This window comes from Corvus moneduloides, chromosome 2 (genome assembly GCF_009650955.1).
Source record: "Corvus moneduloides isolate bCorMon1 chromosome 2, bCorMon1.pri, whole genome shotgun sequence".
Lineage (NCBI taxonomy): Eukaryota > Metazoa > Chordata > Aves > Passeriformes > Corvidae > Corvus > Corvus moneduloides.
Window position 1 is genome coordinate 95,685,239 of NC_045477.1, and position 23,031 is coordinate 95,708,269.

Here is a 23,031-nt window from a genome sequence, read left to right on the forward strand (position 1 = left end):
AAGCAAGGATACTAACACTTGCAAAAATATACTTTTATTATTTCCAATTTATGTATTACTGATAGTGATAAAGAAAATCTTAGTAGAATTTAAGTTTCTACCTCTGAGAGAACAATGTTCATATGGTTTGTGAGGAAAAAATACTCGTCTCATTTTCTTTTGGAGGTTTTCTATATTTTCTAATAAATTATTCATTGTTTTACATTATGATTCTTGAGCTGGCTCTCAGATCTATTAAATCCCTGTATATGTAAGTTTTATGAACACTGTTTGTAAAGATCATGTAAAGTCTAAGTGCGTTAGTGACAGAGGTCATGAAATATTGAAAGATTTAACCACATATGTGAGAGAAATAAGTATTTCTCCCAGAGGCCTAAGAGGTGGCCTGTTCACATACAACACAAAGCCCAGTGCAATATTGACACACGATATCCTGCTATTTGGAATTAATCCATAAAATAACACTAGCTCCTCTATCCGAGTATTAGGTACTACAACCATTGCAGAATCTCAGGGTGATCCAGGGAGATGTTTTATCATTACAGCAGTCATAGTGAGAGGGGAAGGAAATTAAAGTGAAGAATGAAATATTCTTAAATCCACAAAAGGGGTTTTTTAGTTAAAGTTAATTGACTGGTAAAATCTCCTTTAGTGCTTTTTTTCCCCTAGTCAAGTTCACAGCAGAATATCAATGAGGTTTGTTGAAATGGAAACTTTTCACTGTGCATAATTAGAGTAAATGAAACGTGCATCCATTCTCAATGTGCTTCTTTTATTTCTGTAAAATTTAATTTCTTTACGAATGGAGGCAGGAAATAAATGGAGTGAATGCCAACTTATATGAGAAGGGTTTGAAAATTTCAAGGCCAGCTCAAGAACAATGATTTGGATCAGAAATCTTCCTCTGTGATAGTGGCGAACACTTCTCCTCAGCCCAGTTTGTGTGCCTCGGTTTTGTCTGTGAAAAGTGGGCAGTGCTAACAAGAATTAGGCATAGAGAAGGAGAGAGAATTTCCCCTCAGTATGCCACTGGAGTAGCCTGATCTGAAAACCTACCACTGCTCTGGTGCCTCGGGTTTTCTAAGTGTCAAGTACCATTAATACAAATAGAGCCAAACTGTGGGCTGTTGTGACTTTCCTGAGAGGAGATCCCTTGAGGGATTAGGCTGAGCCTGCCAAAGCCACCTGGCTTGTAATCTGTGTCAGATCAGAAAGAGAGCTGCACTTGTCCACATCAGTCTGTAGCAGAGATGGGAATAGGATTTTGGTGATTCTGACCCCTGGAAGTAGGGACCAGTCCGGTTAAATCACAGGGCGTCTAACAAACAGTAATTCTCTCCATTTCAGCAGTGACCCCACCAATGCTGCACTGCACCTGATAAACCATGAGAGGAGGATGGGCCACTGAGGCAGCAGAGAAAAGAGGCAGGAAAGGAAGAAATAAAATTATGTCATCCTCCTTTGCAGGTGGGGGTATGGGGTGAACTTTATCTAAGGACACACAGGAAGACTGGGCAGAGGCGAAGGCTGTGCTCTGACCATCACCCTGGCGTCCTTGGAGATGTTCTCTCAAGCAGGAGTGGTCTGTCTGCTCCACTTGCCAGCTGAGCCTTTACCACCCACTGCAGTACCAGTGCTCCTCTCCCACCCCAGCTGCTGAGGGACATTGGCTGAAGCCACCACCATGGTGTCCACTGTGAGCATGTTTTTTTGTGCTCCTGTGACAAGCTGGGAATGTGCGTGTGGTTATAAGTACAAGGGCACAGATGACACATGGCAGCCTCCACTGACCACTGTCCCTCACATGGGGTGCTGTGGGTTAGCCGTGCTCCTGGAAACACACCTCTTGTCTCAAACCAACCTTTTCCTGGCTGAAATACCCACAAGGTTAAGTGGTAGGGGTAAAGTGCATTTAGGGAGCAGAAGCAATTAAATGAAAAGATAAGTTTCTGTTTAATTAAACCATTCTGTGAGACTTTTCAGTGTGATTGAACAAACCATGAAAGTTGTCTGGATGTGCTCAGGCACATGGTACTCCTGGTGCACTTTCATGGATGCTATCAGGATTACTGGAGAAACCAGTGTAACAGAGATCTGGAAAGCTTTACCTTGTCAGATTCATTACACTGAGCTCCCAGCCATGAAATGTAAAAAAAGACAGAGGGCAATGCATATTTCACTTGGTGGGGCCAGTATTCCTCATTTTATTATCACTGGATTTGTAATTGTCAGAAGCTGAGACAAAACAACAGAGGATGCACTGTTAGAAAGGCTGTTCACACTCTGTAGTTCTCTGCATTGAGATGCCTCCTGCTATAAAACTTGAATTTTATCAAGCCTAAAGCAACACTCTGCTGCTATTATTCACTTATTACTACAGAATTGCTAAGCAGTCTCACAGCAGATCCAGGGTACTGTCGTACCCAACGCTCTCTAAGCAAGCTGCATGAGACAGAGCCTGTCCTGAGGAGCTGCCAGCCTGAGCAGATAGCCCTGTCCCAGGCAGGACGGAGTGCTGGACAGCTGCCTGCCGGAGCAGACAGAGGGCAGGGCGGGTGGCCAGACGCCAGGCTGCAGCTGCCAAATTGTCTGCTGGGCAGATCATCCTGACTTTAGGGGGTTTCTCAGATTAGTGGAATTAATTACTTACTGGACATGCCCATATCTCTCCTTTTAAGCAGTTTAAGGGAGATGACTAACTTTATGAGGCTGAAGGCAGCTGGGATGAGTCTCAAAGTGACATGTTCAGTATCACACAAGAAACCTGTCAAGGACAGACTGGGGGGGATTGTGTCGTGGTTTATCACCTGTTCCACAAAAGCCCCTACCTTCTCCAGTTCATGAGAGGATAATACATCACTGGTGTTTGCCTTAAACCAGACACAAATGTTCACAACTCACTTTAGGAGGAAGAGAGTCAGTTCACAGCATCCTTCATTCTGTCCCCCAGCTCTTCCACTTTGCACAAAGGAAAAACTTATTTTCTAGAAAGATCATCTTTTTTCATCCTCTGAAAAATGCTACTCTTGTGTCGCTGTTGTACCACGGACAGCGAAAATAACGACATAAGTTCAGTCCCGGAAGAAATGGAATTATTTAATAAATTACAATTTCATTTATATAACTTGGTTCACTTGAATGGCATGAGGCCATCGGTCCTTTGACCAGCCACCTCTCAGAATGATTGGTTAAGACCCTACAGCACCCATTTCAAAATATTTTTCCAGTGTACCATAACAATACTGCATAACAAGCAACAGGTTCAAGATAGAGTCTTGGTTTACAAAAACCTCTTCACTGTTTTCAGTTAGCCTGCATGAGAAAGGCAAGACTTTCACAGGATATTGACAGAAAGCTGGAGAATTTCTCTGCTTCTAGCTTTTCAGCATCCACACTCTTGCACTTTTATTTTTTGTGTCCTATGAATAAAGGTATCAATTGATGAGATACACATAGCAGTCAGAACTGAAAATATGAAACATGTTGCTGTTAATTTGGGTCCACATAACTTTGTTTATCGCAGAAAAAACAAATGGACTGTTTTTAGAAAACATTCATTCCTTTATTTCGTCTGCCAGGAATTTCTAATCTGAATTTCAGAGAAAAAGCAATTTGTTACTCTCAGACGTTCATGTGATGAGGGGATCCACCAGGTGCATGACAAACAGGTATGTTTTCTGTACAGCATATTCAAATTCCTCCAGTACTACTTCACTTCTCTCCCCAAAGCACAAACAGTGGTAGCTGTGCCTTAAACATAGACCAAGCCTATACCAAACTTAGTTGAGCTTGAGGAGAAACTATGTTCATGTCCTTGTGCATTTGGGTTTTTTTATGATTCCTCTGTCAGACTTTTTACCCTGCTGACCCTGAGCAAATTTGTCATGGCAAGTTGGACATCTGGTTTTACAGGCTTGGGAAAAGTAAGCAACACGAGACTAGGAACAGAGAAGCAGAACACTGGATTATAAATGGCAAAATCCCAGAAGCTAAACTCAAGGAGGGGCAGAAAATGAAACACTAACACAATATGAAAAGAGGCATGCCATTTAAATCAACATTGTAAAGGGGCAGTCTGCTATGGTAACATGGGAAATTTTTCTAGCTCTCTTTTTTACTTTGTCTTTAAAGGATTTTGTTTCTCTGAATATGAGAAAATTGAATGTTTCTGGAATGGGATTCCTTGATATGATGGTATTCCAGTTACTGCCCTGAAAGTAAAGTTTGTGCTACAGGATAAGCAAATTACAGTGTAGAAACTGAAGCAATCTGGACCATATAGGATGTATATAGGAACTATTTCCTCCAGTGTAATAATATTTTTTGTCCAAGGTATATTTCAAAGCTTATGTCCACAGCAAGATAACAACGCTGCAAATTTAGTAGGTCTTGTAATTTCCAGCTGAAGTGACAACCATAAACAAAAAAAAATTATCCCTGACAACAGGCTGACACTACTGGCACATCAGTCAGCTCTGATATGCTGATCACAGGGCCCACTGATCAGTTTCAATATCCTGCCAGGAGCTGATGTATTTGTACTAAACCATTCAAATATGCTCCCTTCTCTCTGCACAAGCTGGATGCTGTTAGGCAGCAGCTTCTCTTCCCCAGTCCCCCTCCTCCTCAAGAAATATCTGGCATGCAGAGGTGCATAAGGCCTGGCCTAGTTGTCACTTCTTATATCCTGGTGCTAGGGCCACCACGAGAGGAACTCATCTGGAAGAAATTACTCTTCAGGGGCTGCTGTGTTTTGCATTGTTTTGAATTGCTAAGGTAAAAATACTTGGAGTGTGCTGTTCCTGCGGTCTCTCTGAGCTCTGGGTATCTTATTTCAGGTACCATGAGCAGTGCTGGCTAAGTAAGCATGAAGTGCAGCATCTGCTTTGCTCTCTGGAGAGGTGTAGCCCTGAATAAGTTCCCTCTCTATGACAAAGCATTAGGATAGGTTGGTGTTGCCTGAGCTAAGTCTCCCCCTGGAACTGCTCATGGTGAGGTTGCTTGACAGATGTCTGTGCATAGTGCATATCAGCTGAGAAAGTTTCCTGCCCTGACCACAGATACCAGAGTAAGTATGCCATATAAATTGTGCAAATTACAGATTTGAAATAAGATCTTTAAAGGGCAATGAGCAACCTCAGTATAGTCAAGTCAATGTATTTCAGATTAGTTTTAATAAGCAGAGAAGATATAAGGAAGGGACAGGGACAATTTTAAAAAAAATCTTTTGAGGATTAAGGAGTGAATCATACAGTCATTTAGGTTCAAAAAGACTGAGATTTGTTTAAAAAAATCGAATAACAGGGAGGACCAAACCTGGTAACTTGGAAATCCTACAACATTGACAAGCACCACATAAAACTATATAAAACATTCTCATAAAAGGTAATGTGCTCTCCTTCATATTGTACGGGACCCAAACATGAAGACTTTGCGCTGGAACGTCTCTTGAGCACAGCACCAGGGGAAAATAAATTATGATCTTCTGGGCTCATTTTATATCCCAGTTTGTTCTTTTCCTCACTCCCTCAAATATTTTCACCTTATACTTTTATTTTCATCTCAGTTTTCACCCATCTTTCATGCTTCAAGACTTCAAATAATCTCTTTTAAGAGGAGACCTCCTTGATAGGCTGATTATATGATGGGTTTTCCATAGACTGATTTCATGCACCATCCTCTGAAGCATCTAATCCTAGTTCTAGCAGAAACAGGATGCTAGGTGTCCAAGGCAGTGGCACAGATCAGGTATGACATTTTTTATATTGGTTGTGCCCTCTTGCTACTTTAATGCCCTTTTCCTTGAATTCCTGTCTTCTCCCATTCAGTCTTCTGTAAATTCTCTCCTTTTTCAACCTCCCTCAGTTCAGTTTAATTTCTCACTTCTATTTTCTTTTCCTCTATTCCATCTTTCAAATGTACACAATGTTTATATTTTTGCTGCTGTGACCAATAGCCTAATGATGATTAACTTGGATTTAATTTTACATCACTGGATGTAATTTTCATCATGCTGTTGAGAGAAATTAATGCACTGAGTCTCATAATCACTGTCCATGAGCAGAGCAGAGCATTTCAGGACTCAATGCTTGTCCCAAGCATGCATTTCTCAACACATTCATTTCCCAACAGAACCCATATTTATCAGCTTTCAGGACATCTCTTCAAGCCTCTAATTTCTTGGCATAACAGTGATGGTATATCTTCAAATTCAATATTTCCTTAGAGCTGATGGCCTACCTATAGCCCGGGTTACCCTGTGTTACCTCTGTTTTTTACCTCAGTCTGAGGCAGTCTCCTCACACTGTCACTGAATGAGTTATTCTGACCAAATTAAGACACTTAGAGTACAGTTGTTTATATCTAAGCAGGTCATCCAAGGGTCCCATTGTAAAAATTTTAGCCTATAAGTCATCTCATCCCAATTTAGACATCTGAATAGTCCTATGATTTGCAGCCTAAAAGCTTTCTGAGCTGAGATAGAAGGAATGAATCCCACCTACCTACTGAAATGGAATGGGATGAGGAAGCTGATGCCCTTGGCTTAAGCTAAGCATAAAACCCAGCTACTGTCCTTTATGAAGAAAGGTTATCATAACTCTCTGTGTAGGCATTCAACTACTATCCAAAATGAAGGGACGTGCAAGGCATGTGGTGGATGAGCTGATTTTGGCTGGCCATGTTTTTGCATGTTAATGGTAGGAGGCAATGAGGAGTTGGAAGGATGCGTGAGACAGCCAGGTCAGGCACTGAGAGCATGGCCAAAGGGACAGACATGACGGGGAGGTACTTTGGACTGAATGGTGGATGGGAAAATCTTGGGAATTTGGTCATATTTCAGTGTGTTCTACCTCCGCTTTTCTGAAGGAAACAGGACTTTGTGAGCTAAACACATGGGCTCACATCAAAGCCTGGTTCCACCTAATTTTTCTCACCAAATGGAACATCACGCAGTAGCATTTTGAGCCATTAGGGTCACCACTGAGACTGTGGTTGCCTTCAGTATCAGTCTTTCAGATCCTGAACCATCAATGAGCCCTGCCATTTGTCTGACACCATAGGAGTGTATCATCCTTTGCAGGAAAACTTATTAGCATGTTTACTTTCACTTTCTGAGCATCAAATATTTATTAACAGCATTCTGATATTCTGGATTACCATGTTTTTGCACATGTACTACACCAGTTACTGACAAACAACTGAGTTCTCCTAATGATGATTATTCTGGGACATAAACACATTTCTCTAAATCTTCTGAACTATATTTTCTCAGCCTTTATCAATGTCTGGGAAGTTGAAAATCACATAGCTTTTAATAAATGACACACAATTTCTTTTGTGTTTTGGTGAATGCAAAGGATCCATAAGTTCTTATGCCTTCTGCTGTCCAAGCTACAAAGGAGCTCAACCTGAGGATCCAGATTGTGGAAGGAAAATAGCACTTGACTGGAAGGAAAAGAGCACAAAAATAGCATCAGAAGAAAGCTTTTCACTTTGAATTTTCTTAGGCTGTGTATGTCTCCAGCAACTAGAAGTGGCACAGCCAGCCTGGACTCTCTCTGGCCAGCCAAACAGAAATTAATAGGAACTCCTTTATTGAGTAAGGGTATTGGGAAAATCAGTGTGCATATAGGAGCAGCAGAACCAAGAGAAAGGCAGGCCATAGGCCCTGGATTAATACATGTCAGGTAGGTTACTTATGAACCAGTGTCTGAGGAAATGGAGTTGAACATGCTTTACTGGGAGACCACAACTGGGAGCAATGGGAATATCTTGGAAATGTCCCCCAGTACACAGGCCCCAAATATGCAGCACTGGCACACAGGGTCACAAGCCAAGACTGATCCAAGGAAGCATCCAAATGGTGCTCAAAAAACGCTGGACCTTTCAGGGGAGAAGTCTGCACGTCACATAAGTAAAAGCTCCTATCTGAGGCAACCTTCTGGGCTCTACATGCAGTCAAATGAGGACTGCTCCTGAAAAAAAAAGCAGTATAGCCTAAAAAGGATATTCTGACTTTTTTCCTTGAGCTGTCTAGAAAGAACAGGAAAACTTATATACCAATGTAGGCATCTATGTAACTATAAGCAGTTTTAACACAATCTATTTCTTACTGGGTGCCATTAGGGGGATATTGGGCACAACTGTCTGGCCTCTGGCTGCCCTACTTAACTTGCTGCTTCATAAATATTTTTATTATAGAAGATTATTTAGAAGATATTGTCATGCACCAGTGTCATCTGGGGGAAGCCAGCACTGCTCTGCTGCTGTTGCACATTGCACCAGGCTGTTTGCCATTTTTTCACAGAACTTGGTTTATCTTGTGGCATTTTCTTACCAGTATAAAGGATTTTTTTTGCCAAATCAGTATCTGTGATGGCCTGCCTTCTGCTAACTTGTTTTATATGTTTCTTTTAGGGAAAAAAAAAAAAAAAGAGAGAGAGAAAAAAAGTATGTGTAGCTATAGTACAATAGAATGTATCAATGAATTTAGGAGTGGGAGTTTTCTTCTTTGCAGAAGAGAGCAGGTCTCTCTATTCTTCTAATATATGTCTAAGTGGAAGAAAGCTCCAGATGGCTGATGATTAGACTTGTTTGCTAAAAACTGTCTATGCCTTTAACAGTTGCAAATTCATCATTTTCAGGCACAGTTATACTCCTAAAGACCTATGATCAGCTTATTTGTGACAACATGGAAAATGAAAGAGGTGCATAGAAAACTCATGTGGTTGCACTATCAATTATCTCATGGTGTTCTTTGGACAATTCTTTGCTTACAAAACATGAGGATTGCATAGCAAGAATTTTTTTGCCTGCTACTTTTCAGTAACCTGTTACTGTAACATCCCCACCAGTTTGCACTGTATGCTTAAAGAACATTTTATCCTAACACATAAGAATGCCCTTTGGATGGGAAAAAAGGCACCTTATGAGCACCTTACTTACTAAAATCATTTTTGCTCTTCATATCTCTTACATAGTTATACTTTATCTAAAAATTGCAATCATGAAGTGTGGTACCTCTCTATTTAACATGGAAATTCTTCTCTCACAGTTCAAGGTCAAGAAAGACATTCCAGACAATGACTGAAAGAGAATAGTATAAAAATGCACACTGATTTTGATTTTCAGAACTGATCAGCTTTTTAAAACTGTAACAGCAATTTACGTGGTGTTTCCAGTTTACTAGAAGTTAAAATTGATTAGCACTTTTTGAAAAATACTATGCTAATCAAGGTAAATTAACTAAAGAAATTCCTTAATTGCTAGACTGTTTACCATTTCAGAGGTGCTTTAAATAAAACCAGTTTAGGAAACATTTTCTGACAGCAGATCAGCTAAAACTATTACTTGCACTGGGAAAAGATAATTTTTTCTGTTATTCTTTTTCACATGTGAATTGTCATATCCTTTCAGTAAATAACAATCCTAGTCCATATTGCTCTATTGGATATTTATTTTCCTTTCTTGCACTTTTCACTTCAAGACTTGTTTATATTCATCCTGATAAGTAATTCTGTGTGCTACCACCCTACCTGCTACTCCAGTACAGTACAGAGGAATAATGCATGGACTACAATCTGGAAACCTAAGCCTGCCACACCAATTAGAAATAGTTCCAGTAGGACTGATAGTCTTAACAAATCTACCTTCAGACTCCCTTCTGAGTGCATATTTTGTGTTCTAGAGATATGTATATAGCTTTAATGGGGAAAGACTCATGGACATTATTTTTACTTAAGGGTGAAATTCAGACACACATAAAAAATGTATTAAGTCAAGTTAAATGAATTTTCATATTATTTCACAAGAGGTGGTGGAGATGAAATCAAATCTTCATTGTCTGTGAGAATGCTTCAACTCTGATGATGGCGAGTGAGATCTACCCTAAGCTCTGGCCCTGTGGCCCCTTCAACAGCATTTTCTCCCAACCATCCCACATTCATTTGGGAAGGGGATCATCTCTGAGGACATGCAGCTGCATAGGTTAAGGTATCACCTCTCAGTTATGCACACACACTGGAGATGCTGAGCTGAAGTCTGCTTCATCTTTTGCTCAGTTCTTCAACCCCAGAAAAAAGTTCTGCATAAATAAAAGTATGTAACAGAGAATTGCACAAACAGACTCTGTGCCAGGCTAGAGCTCTTTACATGACAACATAAATTCTTGTCTGCAGCCCACAACACCTCCAAGAACAGAGACCACAGTCTCTGCCAAAGCCCTCTTAGCAATGCTGGCACCAGTGCTTGGTTCTGTTTAAGCCAGATGCTTCTTATTTAAGAAAGCTATTGGAAACATATAACATAACTAAGAAACTAATGTTATCTGTGTTATTATCTGGCCAAGCTAGACAGAACTCAAGGCTGGTTTGCTTTAGGAGTGGGCTGAAATTCCTGATTTTCTGAGGGAGATAGTAAGGGAAGTTGGAGGACTATAGTTAACTTAGGGGGGGAGATGTGGCTGTGAGGTTTTTCATCAAGTGAAACTTCATCAGGGTGATGGGACACTAGAGTGAAAATCTCCTGCTGGAAAGGAGGAACCAGAATTCACAGGCAGAAGGAAGGAGGATACCTATGGATAAGAAATTATTTTAAATCCTGAAGTATTTTTGTATGTCTATTTGCCCTTTTTATATCATCTGATCTGCGTTTGCACAATGGTTCAGATATCACTAAACATATGTAGATCTCTGCAAATCTGCAGACACCTGGCTTGTGTTCTGGTGGTATTGCCAGTAATGCAGATAGCTTGGTTAGAAAAGTTAAAACCTAATAGCAATAGTTCTGTGTACCCACAATCCCTACATTTCTGCTTTCCTTTCCTCTCCCCTCTTGTTTGTGAAAGGCTGCCTGCCTTGCCTGCCTTTCTTCAGACCGTTTCCATTTCCAGTAAGGAGCTGTCTAGTGTGAGAATCCTACCTCTGCTTTCACATACCCTCCGCCCTCCACAATATGCAACAGTGTTGAGATGGTTTTGGCAAGATATATATTTTTTTCTTTATACCTTTTCAGTCTTGTTTTCTCCAGACTGTCCCTCTTTCCCTTGAGAAGCCTTCCAGCCTAAAAAAAAAAATGTAGTCCTTACAAAAACCAAAACACAAACAAAACAACAAAGCCTTGAGAATTAGATTTTGGGAAAGTAAAAATATGTGCAGTGTGATAACTAAGCATGGGCAGCTACACTGTGTGGCAGAGATTGCAAGCTGGATGTTTTTCTTATGCTCATACTGATTGTAGTTATCTTTCCAGTTTCTCACGCCTCATAAATTATACACTCCTGCAAACTCTGCCAGTTGGAATTTAGAATTTGTCCCTTTACCACTGGGATAAATTGAACAATTAATGAAGCAGTGACAACTGGTGCTTCCTCCCTTCCTGGGGAAACAGGGACAAAACCTATCCAATGTGGATGCAGTATTCAGTTACTAATACCTCCATGTGAAATTCCTTGGGCCTAGATCTGAAAGAAGAGTAACCCATTTTAATATTGCATTTCAAAATATTTTTACAAAAAAACAGCAGAAAAAATAGGATGGTGAGGAAGCCATCCTGCTCTCCAGTTCCCCTGGGTGACAAACATAACCAGGGCTTTTGCTGTTCTCTGTTTTTCGTTACAGCCACGCTCCAGAGACACATGCTCCGTGCTGCTGTAAATAGACTGCTTCAAATGTCAGACCTGATTTACTCTGTTTTTTGGAAAGAGAACAAAGAAAGTCAGTTTTTGAACCCAATAATGACAATAAACAGCAGTCGTTCGAAAATAGCCCAGATGAGGGACTAAATAAAGAGGGTGCTGCTTCTGCAGTTAACCATTATCCATACTATTCCTACTAGCTGTTACTCATAGTGTAAGCACTTCCATGGGCATTAACAGTGTCACAGCTTGTCAAAAAGTAGCCTTATGAGCCAAGCCTTGAAGAACAAAACACTTGTGGGTCCTAAATTTCCACTGCAGTTTAATCCCAGCTGGCAACTAAGAACCACATTACTGCTCTCTCACACAGCCTCCTCCCTGCCCCCAGAGGGGATGAGAACTGGAAAGGAAAGCTAAATCCCATGGGTTGAGATAAGAACAGCTTAAAAATTGAAGCAAAATATAAACATGCTAATAATATTAATAATTGTAATTATAAAGAGAGGGAGAGACAATAACAGGACCCAAGAGAAAAAAGCGACGCACATTACAATTGCTCACCATCTGCTGACCAATGCCCATCCCATCCCTGAGAAGAGATTGGTTCCTTCTGGGTAATTCCCCCAGTTTACCTACTGGACATGATGTTCTATGATGTGACATACTTCTTTAACCAGTTTGAGACAGCCGTACAAACTGTTCTCTCTCCTGACTTTTTGTGCCCCTCCTCACTGACAGAGCATGAGGCGCTGAAAAATCCTCAATTAAGGGTAAGCACTACTTAGCAACTGTCAAACATCAGTGTGTTATCAGCATTATCCTCATACTGAATCCAAAACACAGCACTGTACCAGCTACCACAGATTAAAGTAACTCTGTCCCAGCCAAATTCAGGACAATGAGAAATGTGACTGTTCTGAAGCACACATGGTAAAACCGAACACAATCTGCTAACTCGGATGTCACATTTTCAAGCAGAGTTCTTTTTGAATGCATTTGCGTGGCACAACAGGGCTGTGCAAGGTTATCCAGGCTAGTGTAGACCCTGGAAGTAGCATGACGCTGTTCAGGTCTCCATCAAGGTGAACATACCCTCCTAATGCAGCTATGTTACTTTCAGCAACTCAATATTTCACCTTATTTTTAAACCTAGAAAGCCATATTTAGAATTTAGTAGTTTTACTTATATAGACCCAATATAGATGTGTCTCAGAAGCCTGTGTTGGGATCCCCGTTTTTGAAAATCTTGCCTGCAAGGTTTTGCACCAAAAATTGAGTACTAGTCAAACTATCCTATTTACATATGCTAAAATAGATTTACTCCTGTAATTATGCAAGGCATCATGCAACTCAGTGTTTTCAAACAGGTTACATCCTATATAAAAGGGGGGGCGTACTCTAAAAAAACATGAGGAAACTGTAATAAATTAAAGTGAAAGTGAAACGTTGTCTAAATTCTCATGCATGGAGCTGCTTCACATTTTTGCCTGCTGCATCTCATTCTTCTGTGCTTATTCAAAGCTTGTACCTTCCTAGGAATGAAAGCATCAGCCCCAAAACTGGAAATTTCATGGAAAAAACCTTAACATCTTTTGAGTGTCCTTTTGCCACCAGCAGCATACATGTTTTTTCACATGGTGTGTACATAATTTTCTACAATGTCTAAACAATGCACCACAGTTGACAATCTTGTTCCTGTTAATTGCCAGATTCTCACTTTCAGGGCTGCATAAATCTTCTCAATAAAAAATCACAGCTGATGCTGTCAGGTTGAGAACCTCACAGCATAATTTTAGGGCCAAGTCAAACACAAATTACCCAGTGTTCACACTGGTAGCTACTTATTTTTTTGTTTGTTTGTTTGCTCTGGATCTGTGGGATAAGAGCTTTGGATTTGTTCTGATATGTTAGTGTTTATTGCATGTACAGGGCCACCAATTTCTGAACCACTTGGCTTGAGAAACTGTGCTGTGAGTAAAGTCCCTCTTCTTGCTTCTGGCCCTGCCTTGTTGCTGCCTGGACTCTAGGCACTGCACACCAAAATGTCACCAGGGACACCACAAGAAAAATGGTTTCTGTTTGGCAACTATTTCTTTGTTAAACAACAGTAGTGCTAACCCCACCATACCACTTTTTCATATATATAGTCTTCATGCATTCTAAAAAAATTTTATCTCCTCTAGTTCAGAGTCACCTCCAGTTGCCTGGCCCAAAACACTGCATGTCTTGACTTCTATTGCAGCCTGATGGTTCTGGGCAGGCATGGCAAGCAAAATCACCTCCATCCTCTTCGTTTTGCACCCCCTCAGGTGCAAACTTTCTGTGTGTCTCAGCAGGTCTGGTACTCTTGCTGGTATCAAACATCTTGGTTTCCGTGTCTCTGGAGGTGTGTCTGTCACATAAGCTAATGCCACAGCTCTCACCTTATGCTTAATGCAAACCTCAGCCTGTGAAAAGCAGTGCCTTTTTTTCATCCTCACTGCCAAGCCCTACTGGGGAATGTGGGAGATAGAGAGAACACTTGCCACTCACTTTGCAGTACAGGGTGCTCTTGGCCCCACGGAACTCCCAGATTCTGCTGCTGCAAAAGGGAGCCTGAATATAGTGGGATCCCATCACCACCCATGAGGAACACATAGGACTTCAGACCCTCCTTAAGGCAATAAGAAAAATAGAAAAACTAAAATCAAGGCAAAGAGGTGTAGTTCGATGCTGCCTTCAGCATTCCTGTGGCTCAGATAGGTGTCTTGCTGTGCCACAGAACTGAGGTCTTCTGGCCCAAGGCAGCTTGTGTTAGCACCACTCCTGTCTGGGCCAGCCCTCTTCCCCTGTGAAGTCGCTGGACCCTCAGTGAGGCACTGCCCCTGGCTGATGGTGTGTGTGTGCAGTCCCACACACCCAGCCTTCACGGGCTCTCTGGCTTCAGCAGCCTTCAGGTGCCTGATATGTTTAAAAGAGTACCCAGGACTTGGCAAGACATTGGGCTGATGGTTCAACTGAACAAAGCTCATCTCACCTCACTGTGAGCCAAACGAGCAATTAGTACCAAAAGTACCTCATTATTTTTATTTCGTTTTAATGCTCAAGCTTATCCCCTTGATCCTTTGAATTATAAAGGAATTGTGGAGCTTTATTGAACTGTACCTACCATGAAGCCTTTAATGATCTCCTTCTAGGCACCCTTCATGATAATCTGTCTAGAGACAAATCCCCACACGAAGTTCCATCTTCAAGTAGCAGGTATTCCTAGCCTTCCTATGAGGTCTATCAGGATGCTCTGGTGAAGCTTTCTGGGCTTCTGTTGCCAGAGAAACTTATCAAGGGAAAAACATGAGCCTCAAGAAGTGGGACACTCCAATTTACTGTTCTTTCATTTGAGGCAGGGGGAGAGAAATGGTGTTTGTGTGCACTTCTCTTTATCTCTGTGGAGCATCTATTCCCTGAGATTATTTTGGCTAAGAATTTCTTGCAGTTGTTTTCCAAATACTTTGGTCCTTTCCGTCTAATAAATTTCGCACGAGCAGGGCTCAAATCCCTTAAATGTATTTGCTCCTGGAGTTTGTAAACATCTTTCTGAAGAATGTTAGGGTTCTTTGGTTTTGTTTGGGTTTGGGGTTTGGGTTGGTTTTTTTCAGTTCCTCATTTCATTTCATTTCATTTCATTTCATTTCATTTCATTTCACAATTGTTCAAACCTTGTTAGCTGCAGCCTTATCATATGAAGTTTTTTCTCACGTCTACTGAGATAAGCAGATCTAATGTTTTCTTCATTGGTTTGTTGGTTAGACAGATTGGCCTCCACTGTGTAGTGGACAGTGAGTGCTTGGGAATAGCTTCCATGCACTAGTTAGTGAATGGAAACACAGGGATTTGAACTATTAGTACCATTAGTTTTGCAAGCAACATTATCTGTATTCCATGTTTAAGAGTTAAAGGTAGTATAGTTTTTGCTCTTAAATTCCCTTAAAAATCCCCTCTCCCCCCCACCCCGCACCCCGAGAGCAGAAGGCTCGGATTTGCTTGCTAATGGATCTTTTCCATGATCTTGGATGTGTTCATATGATGATATTGTAGCTGGAACAATGGGAGTAGACAAAGTTTATGAGTGCTGTATACCAATGGGCCACTCTGGTTCTATATGGATCCTGCACTAAATACAGAAAGATTGTTTGCTGTGGAAAACAAAGTAAAAGAATAATTCTGTCACTGAAAATAATTTGAAAATATATTGAAAATACATTGAAATTATATTGCTGTACCAAGCATCACTTTCTGTCATATGCTCATTTTTTTCCAGTTGAACAGCTTTCACCCTTCTTTGTTCATTCTAAGATGAGCCATCTTCTCCAGCCTTCTTCAAACCACTAAGAAGCAACTCAAAGTTTGTCTGAAAATCCAGATGGAAGATTACAAAATCTTGAGTGAGATGGATGAGTAATGCAGCTTACATGTCTAAATCACTCAGCAATCCAAATTACATGCCACATGTTACTCCTTAAGCTAGTCAAAAGCAGTTTCCTTCTTTTTTTTTTTTTTAATTAATTCAGTCTAAATGCCTTTAATAATTTCAGAGCTGAAAAGAAAGAGCACTGCTGTAAACAGTATTTTGATTTCATCTGACCTTTGCATTATGACATCAGCTCTTAAGATACATTATCTGGAAATGTGATGGTCCTTAATTTTTTGCTCAAACACACCTGGCAGTGGGATATTGAGCTAGAAAATCATGTTTAGGAAATTCAAAGGGGATCTTCGGTGAAAATAAGGGAGTACATTGTTTCTATATTGCTCTCTGTAGTGCCTTAGAAAGCATATTTCAATGGTGCTTGCCAATGCTTGCTTGCTTTGCACACCATTCTCATAAAGAAATTAAATTTTCATTTTTGAATATAACATTGCACCTACTTACAATCTCTAAAACTATGTCCTTCAATTTGCTAGCACAAAAATACTGATCCTATAAGCTTCAGCAATATCAGGTAATGTCTGTGGGGAGTTCGATCATTAAATAAGCTCTCTTCTGTTGCTGAGCAATTTCTCCATCAAATGACTTTGTTTAATGTTGTGAAAGTGGCCAACCATACTGTGTCACTCGAGAGAAGAGGAAATTTGCAGTCTGGAAGTATAGGGAGTGGAGAATGACACGTTACAATTATTTCCCTGGAGCTTCATCAGTGGGTTTGTGGATAACCATGCCTCCTGGGATCTGATCTCAGAAGCACTCAACAGGGACATTTGGACTCTGCAACAGGAAGCAACTTGACACCAGACCTGCCCCAAAAAGAAGACTGAAACAGCAATCTCAACAAATAGGACAGCCAGCTTTCCTAAATGTAGGGAAAAGAGATGAATGGTTTTTAATGTGCCAGCATCAGGGTGATTGCTCTAATAATAAGCTCTAGGGAGCTGTTTGAATCTCTAGCAAGAATACAGCAGCTTGGAAAAGAGTTCTTGGGAGTTTTCTTCTGTGCTGGGTCTTGGCTTGAGTCACCTTATTGACCTCTGATTGAATGCAGGTAAAAGACAATAGGAATTATGAGATGAGGGGATCTGGATTTATCTTCAGGCATTTCACAACAATTCCATTTGAACAAACTGAAGGAGATCTTTTTGCATCTAACTATTTGAGTTTTCTTTTTAAGACTGCTATCATAAATTAGGCTTTTAGTTGAGCTAGAGAAGTGGTCAGCTTTATTCTTTCTCAGCATAAAAAAATAATTTTCAGTGAAGTTTCTGTGTTGTTTTTTCAGACTAATACTTTAACTCTTCTCCCTGTCCTGTGTTGGACTATTGTAACTTGTATTGTCCCCTCAGTGTTCCCAGTGGAGAATAAGACAAGTAAGGATGTAGAACAGCTGTTCTGTACACACTCCCTGTACCCTGAAACAGCCCTTGTTTACTCTGTTCTGTCCCTACAACCAGGTTTAATGCCCCTGGAGTGGATGGAATTCATCATGAATCAATTCAATGAATGACATTACTTCAGCTGAGAGTAGGGTTTTGGCTCTTTAAAGGGGGCACAAATTATTATTATTATTAAATTTTGTTAAAATATATTTTAATAAAAAATATACTAAATAGGAAGATAAGAGCATGCAGTACTCCAAAATCTGCTCCTGTTTCACACAGCCTGTTCCAGTCCAATGCACCAATTTTGGTTTGGGACATAAAGACAGCAGTATCATGGATTGTTGTTTTGATTGTTTTATGCTGAAGGTGCCAGCTGTCAGTGATGTGGGTGAGTTTCTGGACAGAAAGAAATATCTGGAATAATATAGCTTGTTAGGGCACTTGTCAGCTCACCACAGATTCACCTTATCTAGTCAACTGTCAGAAACAAACACTTACTGCAGTCAGTTTTGTGCAGCTGATAGAACTGTCAAAGAAATTGGTATTTCTCAGTATTCTTGATGTAATTGCCACATACATTCCCAGACACTGATACCAGAAATGGTATGCTAAGTCTTTTCTTCAGACTTGGATGAGAGCATTATATTATGTGTTGAGAGGATCAACAGTAGAGGGGGGAACAGAAGTTTTCTGAGACCACTGCACCAGTCTTGGAAAGCATCTGGAGCCTGCAGGTGCTTCTATGCTCAGTACTCTGAGGGAAATGCTCCCCAGTATCACTGGCACCATCCAGTCGTCTGAGGCTGATACTAAGAATATCACTTAGTGGTATGTGGGGAAAACTCTTTCATAGGAGCACCTAAAGGCTGCAGGCAAGAACTGTGTACGTGCTGACTGTGTGGATATCATGCATATAAGGCACAGCCTCTGTCCTCAGTATGCTGTATAAGCACGGAAGACAGATGAAGGGTGCATAGATGGAAGGGGAGGCAGAAATATTATCTCTCTTTTGCAGACGAGGATACATACAATCTGAAGGTCTGAACACTAGCAAATGAACATCAGGGTCAGATTCCCAAAGAAAAAGGAATTGTTTACCAATATTTTCCATTTTCCAGTAGCATCGTTTAAGACATTCATGAAGAGAAAGGAATAGAGATGCATCTGAATGAAAATTCTTAGGTGTTGTGGCAATGTATTAAAACACGGTGCATTTGTCAAGTACAAAATGCAAGTAGCCAATGCTGCAGTCAAATACATTTTTCCAAGGAATCAGCTGCTTTCTTATTGCATTTATAAAACATATCTCCATGGAATTATATTTTCTGAGACATGAATCAACACAACATATGTTAGAGTTCTTCAGCTTTGTTTTCATAATGAAAAGAAGCTGCTTTTAATAGCATCTGTTGTAGTGCTAGGAACGTATCCTGCCACAGATTCTTAGTGGAAAAAAACCACCAATTGCAAGTCAAAGAACTCAGATCCAGGTTTAAAGGAATGGGATGTGGATATGCCTACTATTACCTAGTTATCTGTTCTGCTCTTTTTCCTGTCTTTAATTATTTAGCAGTTAACACAGAAACGCAGTAAAGGAAACACTCAAACTCAGTATTATTTCTGGATACAGACAGTCTTCTTTAAACCAGCAAGGAATTTTGACTGCAAAGTCCTATTGAAGTAATCTTTTTTTTCATTTAGGATGGTAGCTTTACTTTGCTGCAATTGTCTTCTAAAATATACATTATAGATTATCTTCCTTTGAGAGAGTAGCAAAAGGAAAACTTGTTGTACTGGGACTTGGTAAACTGCCTCTAATCTAATTTATATTACAGGGCACCAATTACTCGGGAATTCGTATGCTACTAAATGTCACTTCCACTCTTCCTAGCAATGACAAAAACCATTTGAAATTCATTCTAATCATGAGAACGCTACACTGAAAAATCTCCTTAATGTCCCCTCATAATCCCCCTGATAACTGCAAGATTATGGCTTTTCAAGGTCCTTTCACCTTTCCCACTGCTTTACAGTAGAAGGACGTAGCAGATGTTTGGATTTTGAGTTGTTTCTCTGGGGCCAGAAACAAAAAGGAAATGACAGAACTTCTGAAAAGTTTTCTCTTTTTGGCCCTGCCAAGGTGCAAGGAGTCACACAAAAAGGAATAGTTATGATCAGGAGATTGCATTAGGCTTTTACACACTCTAAATACTGTGCTCAATATTTCATGTTTCCATGTAGCTTGATAGACATAAATGTGTGCAATGAGTAGAGATGTGATGCTTGTTTCAAAGAGCTTTGGTCTAAGTTATAACCACGGAGATTTCCGAGGAAAGGGGGCAAGATAGAAGATGTGTGAGTACAACAGTGAGGGCTTTTAGGGTAATAAACCATGGATTACACCAGTCTCTGCTTTCTTGGTTTGGTTTTGCAATTCTTAAAAGAAGAACTGTAGTCAAGTAATGCAAACAAAAGCCACTGCTGGCAGTGGGAATACTCTTTGAAAACCCCTGTTTGTTCAGTAGACAAGGATATATGGATCTTTATGCTTTAGTGATGGAAATTGAAATGCCTGGATTGATACATTTTGCTATATATAAAAATAGATAGGGGAAATAGAAAACTTTGACATATAAAAGGATGATAAACTAGAAATATAATTTAAAAGAACTCTGCCAGTGCTTGAATATCTGGCATTTTCTGCTTCATGAATTGTAATCTTTGATGGGGGGCAGGGAGGAGAGCTCATTTCCAGTCAGAGAAGTAACAGAGAGAATTTCTAATGAAAAACCAGGTTGGCTTGAAGGTATGTTTAGATCTCCCTGGCTCACGCTGGCAAGGTCTGAAGATTATTTTTTCAGCAAGACCTTAGGGCTGTGCCTGGTCATCCTCCAAAAACAACTCCCCTAGGGCTGCTAGTGAGGATGGAGTAAGCCACTGCCTGTGACACATGCTGACTGCAGGTTGACACAGTCAGATCAGCCCAAGCACAAGCAGCATTCCTGCCCACCACTTACCAGGGTATCCGCTCCTATATGGCTGTGTGGGTTCACAGTCACAAGTAGGGTGGTCTTGTCTGTGAGGCAGCTAGTCCCTTCTACAGGAAGACACAAATAGTTCCTGACTTCTCACATTTCTGTGAGAAGGGAGGGGAGGCAGATTTCTTGTGACATGGGTGAGGCTCTACGGAGTATACACTGCCCATGATAAACACAGATTTTTCCTATCAGCAAAGATGCTTTCCTGGTTTCTTTTTCTTGTGCTGGGTTGCATCATCCTCACAGAGCGAACTTCCAATAGGCAGAAAGGTCATGGCATCTGGCCCCTGGTGAAAAATCCCTGGCATTTCTCTACCGCCCTGACCTGGTATTAAGACGTTTTGAGAACATCCTGCCATGCTGATAGCAAACAGATGACAGCAGAGTTCACTTACTAAAATGAGTGTGGTCAGGGCTGAATTTGATACAAGGATGTAGCACCAAGCTGGAGAGCTACCTGTTCCTGCTCGTCTTCACACTGGAATTCTTCTCACTGAGCTGTTTTTCCTCTTTCATACATCCAAGCAGATGTTGAAAGCAAAACAAACTTAGAAAAAACAACACAATATTCAAGAGTATTCTAGCAAAGACTTATGTAGTTAATGGAAAAAAATACAAAAGAACCCCAACAACGGCCCCCCAAACATATATGGTTATCGCTTCCCCACTGCCCCCAGAAATTATTATTCTCTATATTACACCCCAGTATGTACTTAATGTACTAAGTACTTAGTACTTAATGCACTAAGCAGCCCAGGTAAGGATGCAATTTTGACAACAATTTAATTTATTGATGAACTAAGGTTGACTCTGTCAACCTGGAACACGAGGCATACTCCTAATTGTAATTTCCATTGCTACATGTTATATAAACTCTATCAATCCCCTAGTCATTTGCACCCCTCACCATGATTCTCCTGTCACCATAACATAAAATGACTGAGTTTCAGGAAGCAATATCTATTCTGTGCTTGGCTAGTCTCTGTTTCAATATTTGCTTGAAAGTTGTCACTCAATAAACACTGAAGTCTTTTGAAAGGGGAAAAACAGTCAGCATCCCCCTTTTGACCTGTAGAAGAGATGTAAATATACTAACTGGAAAGCCACCACTGCAGACACAAAACCTAATTCTTTGAGCTATCATGTTTGCTCAGTAGCAAAGGAAATGATGTCTAGGGACACTGAGCAGCAGTTTCACATCACGAGTGTATGTTTTCTAAATACAAGGAACAGCTAACCCCTCATAGCTATAAATACAGCTGTGTCACTTATGTATGATCCGATGCACAGCTGTAGCCAACAGAAGTGTGGACTGGACAGACAGTAACTAATGAGCCAGTGGCCCCATGTCCAGCTAGTCAGGCAGTCATCTCTTCTAGATTGGATTTATCCAACGTGGGAGTAGCTGTGGGTTCAGTTCAGAGGCAGCCGTTCTGTTAATGCTCTGTACTGCCAGAGAGAAACCTCGGCCTGTCCCTGGTTAACTTGTTCCCACTTTTCAAACCAAAACACAGCCAGGTCCAAGGTACTTGGACCCTCAGATAACAACATTATTTCAGCCTCTTGTTTCAAATGCCACTGCTCAACTAGGGCAGGGAGAGTTGTGACCTGACCTCTGCAGCGGCCTCTGTAATTTTCTGTGGAGTTCAATGAGCTTGAGTCATAGGATCAAGGTAAAGAAGAGGAGTGTCTGGGAGTGCTTTTTGCTGCATGTACTGAAAGGACCTACCTGAAGAGTGCCACTTTTCATGTGGATGACTAATAAAACATGTGATACAAGTGCAAACATCAGCATCTTGAGCAGTAAATGTGCATCTCCCAGCTTTTTGAACTTTTGAGCATGGCAAGTCTATACAATCAACACCAGAAACATGCACAAGAATATAAATGCAAATAAAAAGCACATGTTATCTCCTCTTTAGCTTCAGCTCTCATCCCTCTTCTGATAAAAGTCCTACATTTCAAATGCCATCAGTCTGCAGGAAGATACAGTTTCCTCTTTCTGAGCCTATTAACACATTCAACACAATAAAGGTGAGGCAGGGAGGAGAGGAGAACAAGAGAAAAACAATAGAAAACAGACAGAACAACACACAACCACTCTTCTTGCAGTTCTGAGAAGCATTTACTAATCTCATGTTCCGTAGAAAAATTCTGCTCTGTTTCAGGCACTCCTGGATGTACTTAGCATTGCTCTTGAGCACGCAAAACATTCCTCATGGTTACCTTCGCATCCCAGCAATCCACAGAAGATTTTACACATTTATTACAGAAAATCCTTGAAATCTAATAGGTCTTAAGCTGCACACGGGTTTTGAGTGTCCCCATAGCTACCGGCCACCCCCCTCCTGCCTTTTGCTGAGTTAATCTGCAGCTCTGCCAGCTGAGGGGACTTACCAAGGGCTTTTCGATGGGAGGAGGCAGTTGGGAGCTCGCACACACTGGAATAGCTGCTACCCAGTAATGAAGCAGGAACTGAGAAGTCTCACTCTTTCAGCAGCTATTCAG

General features: G+C 40.8%; 1 protein-coding gene across 1 annotated transcript in view; it reads right to left on the reverse strand.

Moving 5' to 3' along the window:
* Window positions 1-22,991, reverse strand: part of ST6GAL2 (ST6 beta-galactoside alpha-2,6-sialyltransferase 2) — a 174,008-nt gene extending 151,017 nt beyond the window's left edge. The window contains exons 1-2 of the mRNA XM_032100433.1: window positions 22,921-22,991; window positions 11,006-11,061 (exon numbers count right to left, since the gene is read on the reverse strand). The gene's annotated coding sequence lies outside the window, so the exon portion shown is untranslated. The remainder of the gene's footprint in view (window positions 1-11,005; window positions 11,062-22,920) is intronic.
* Between the last annotated feature and the right edge of the window lie 40 nt (window positions 22,992-23,031).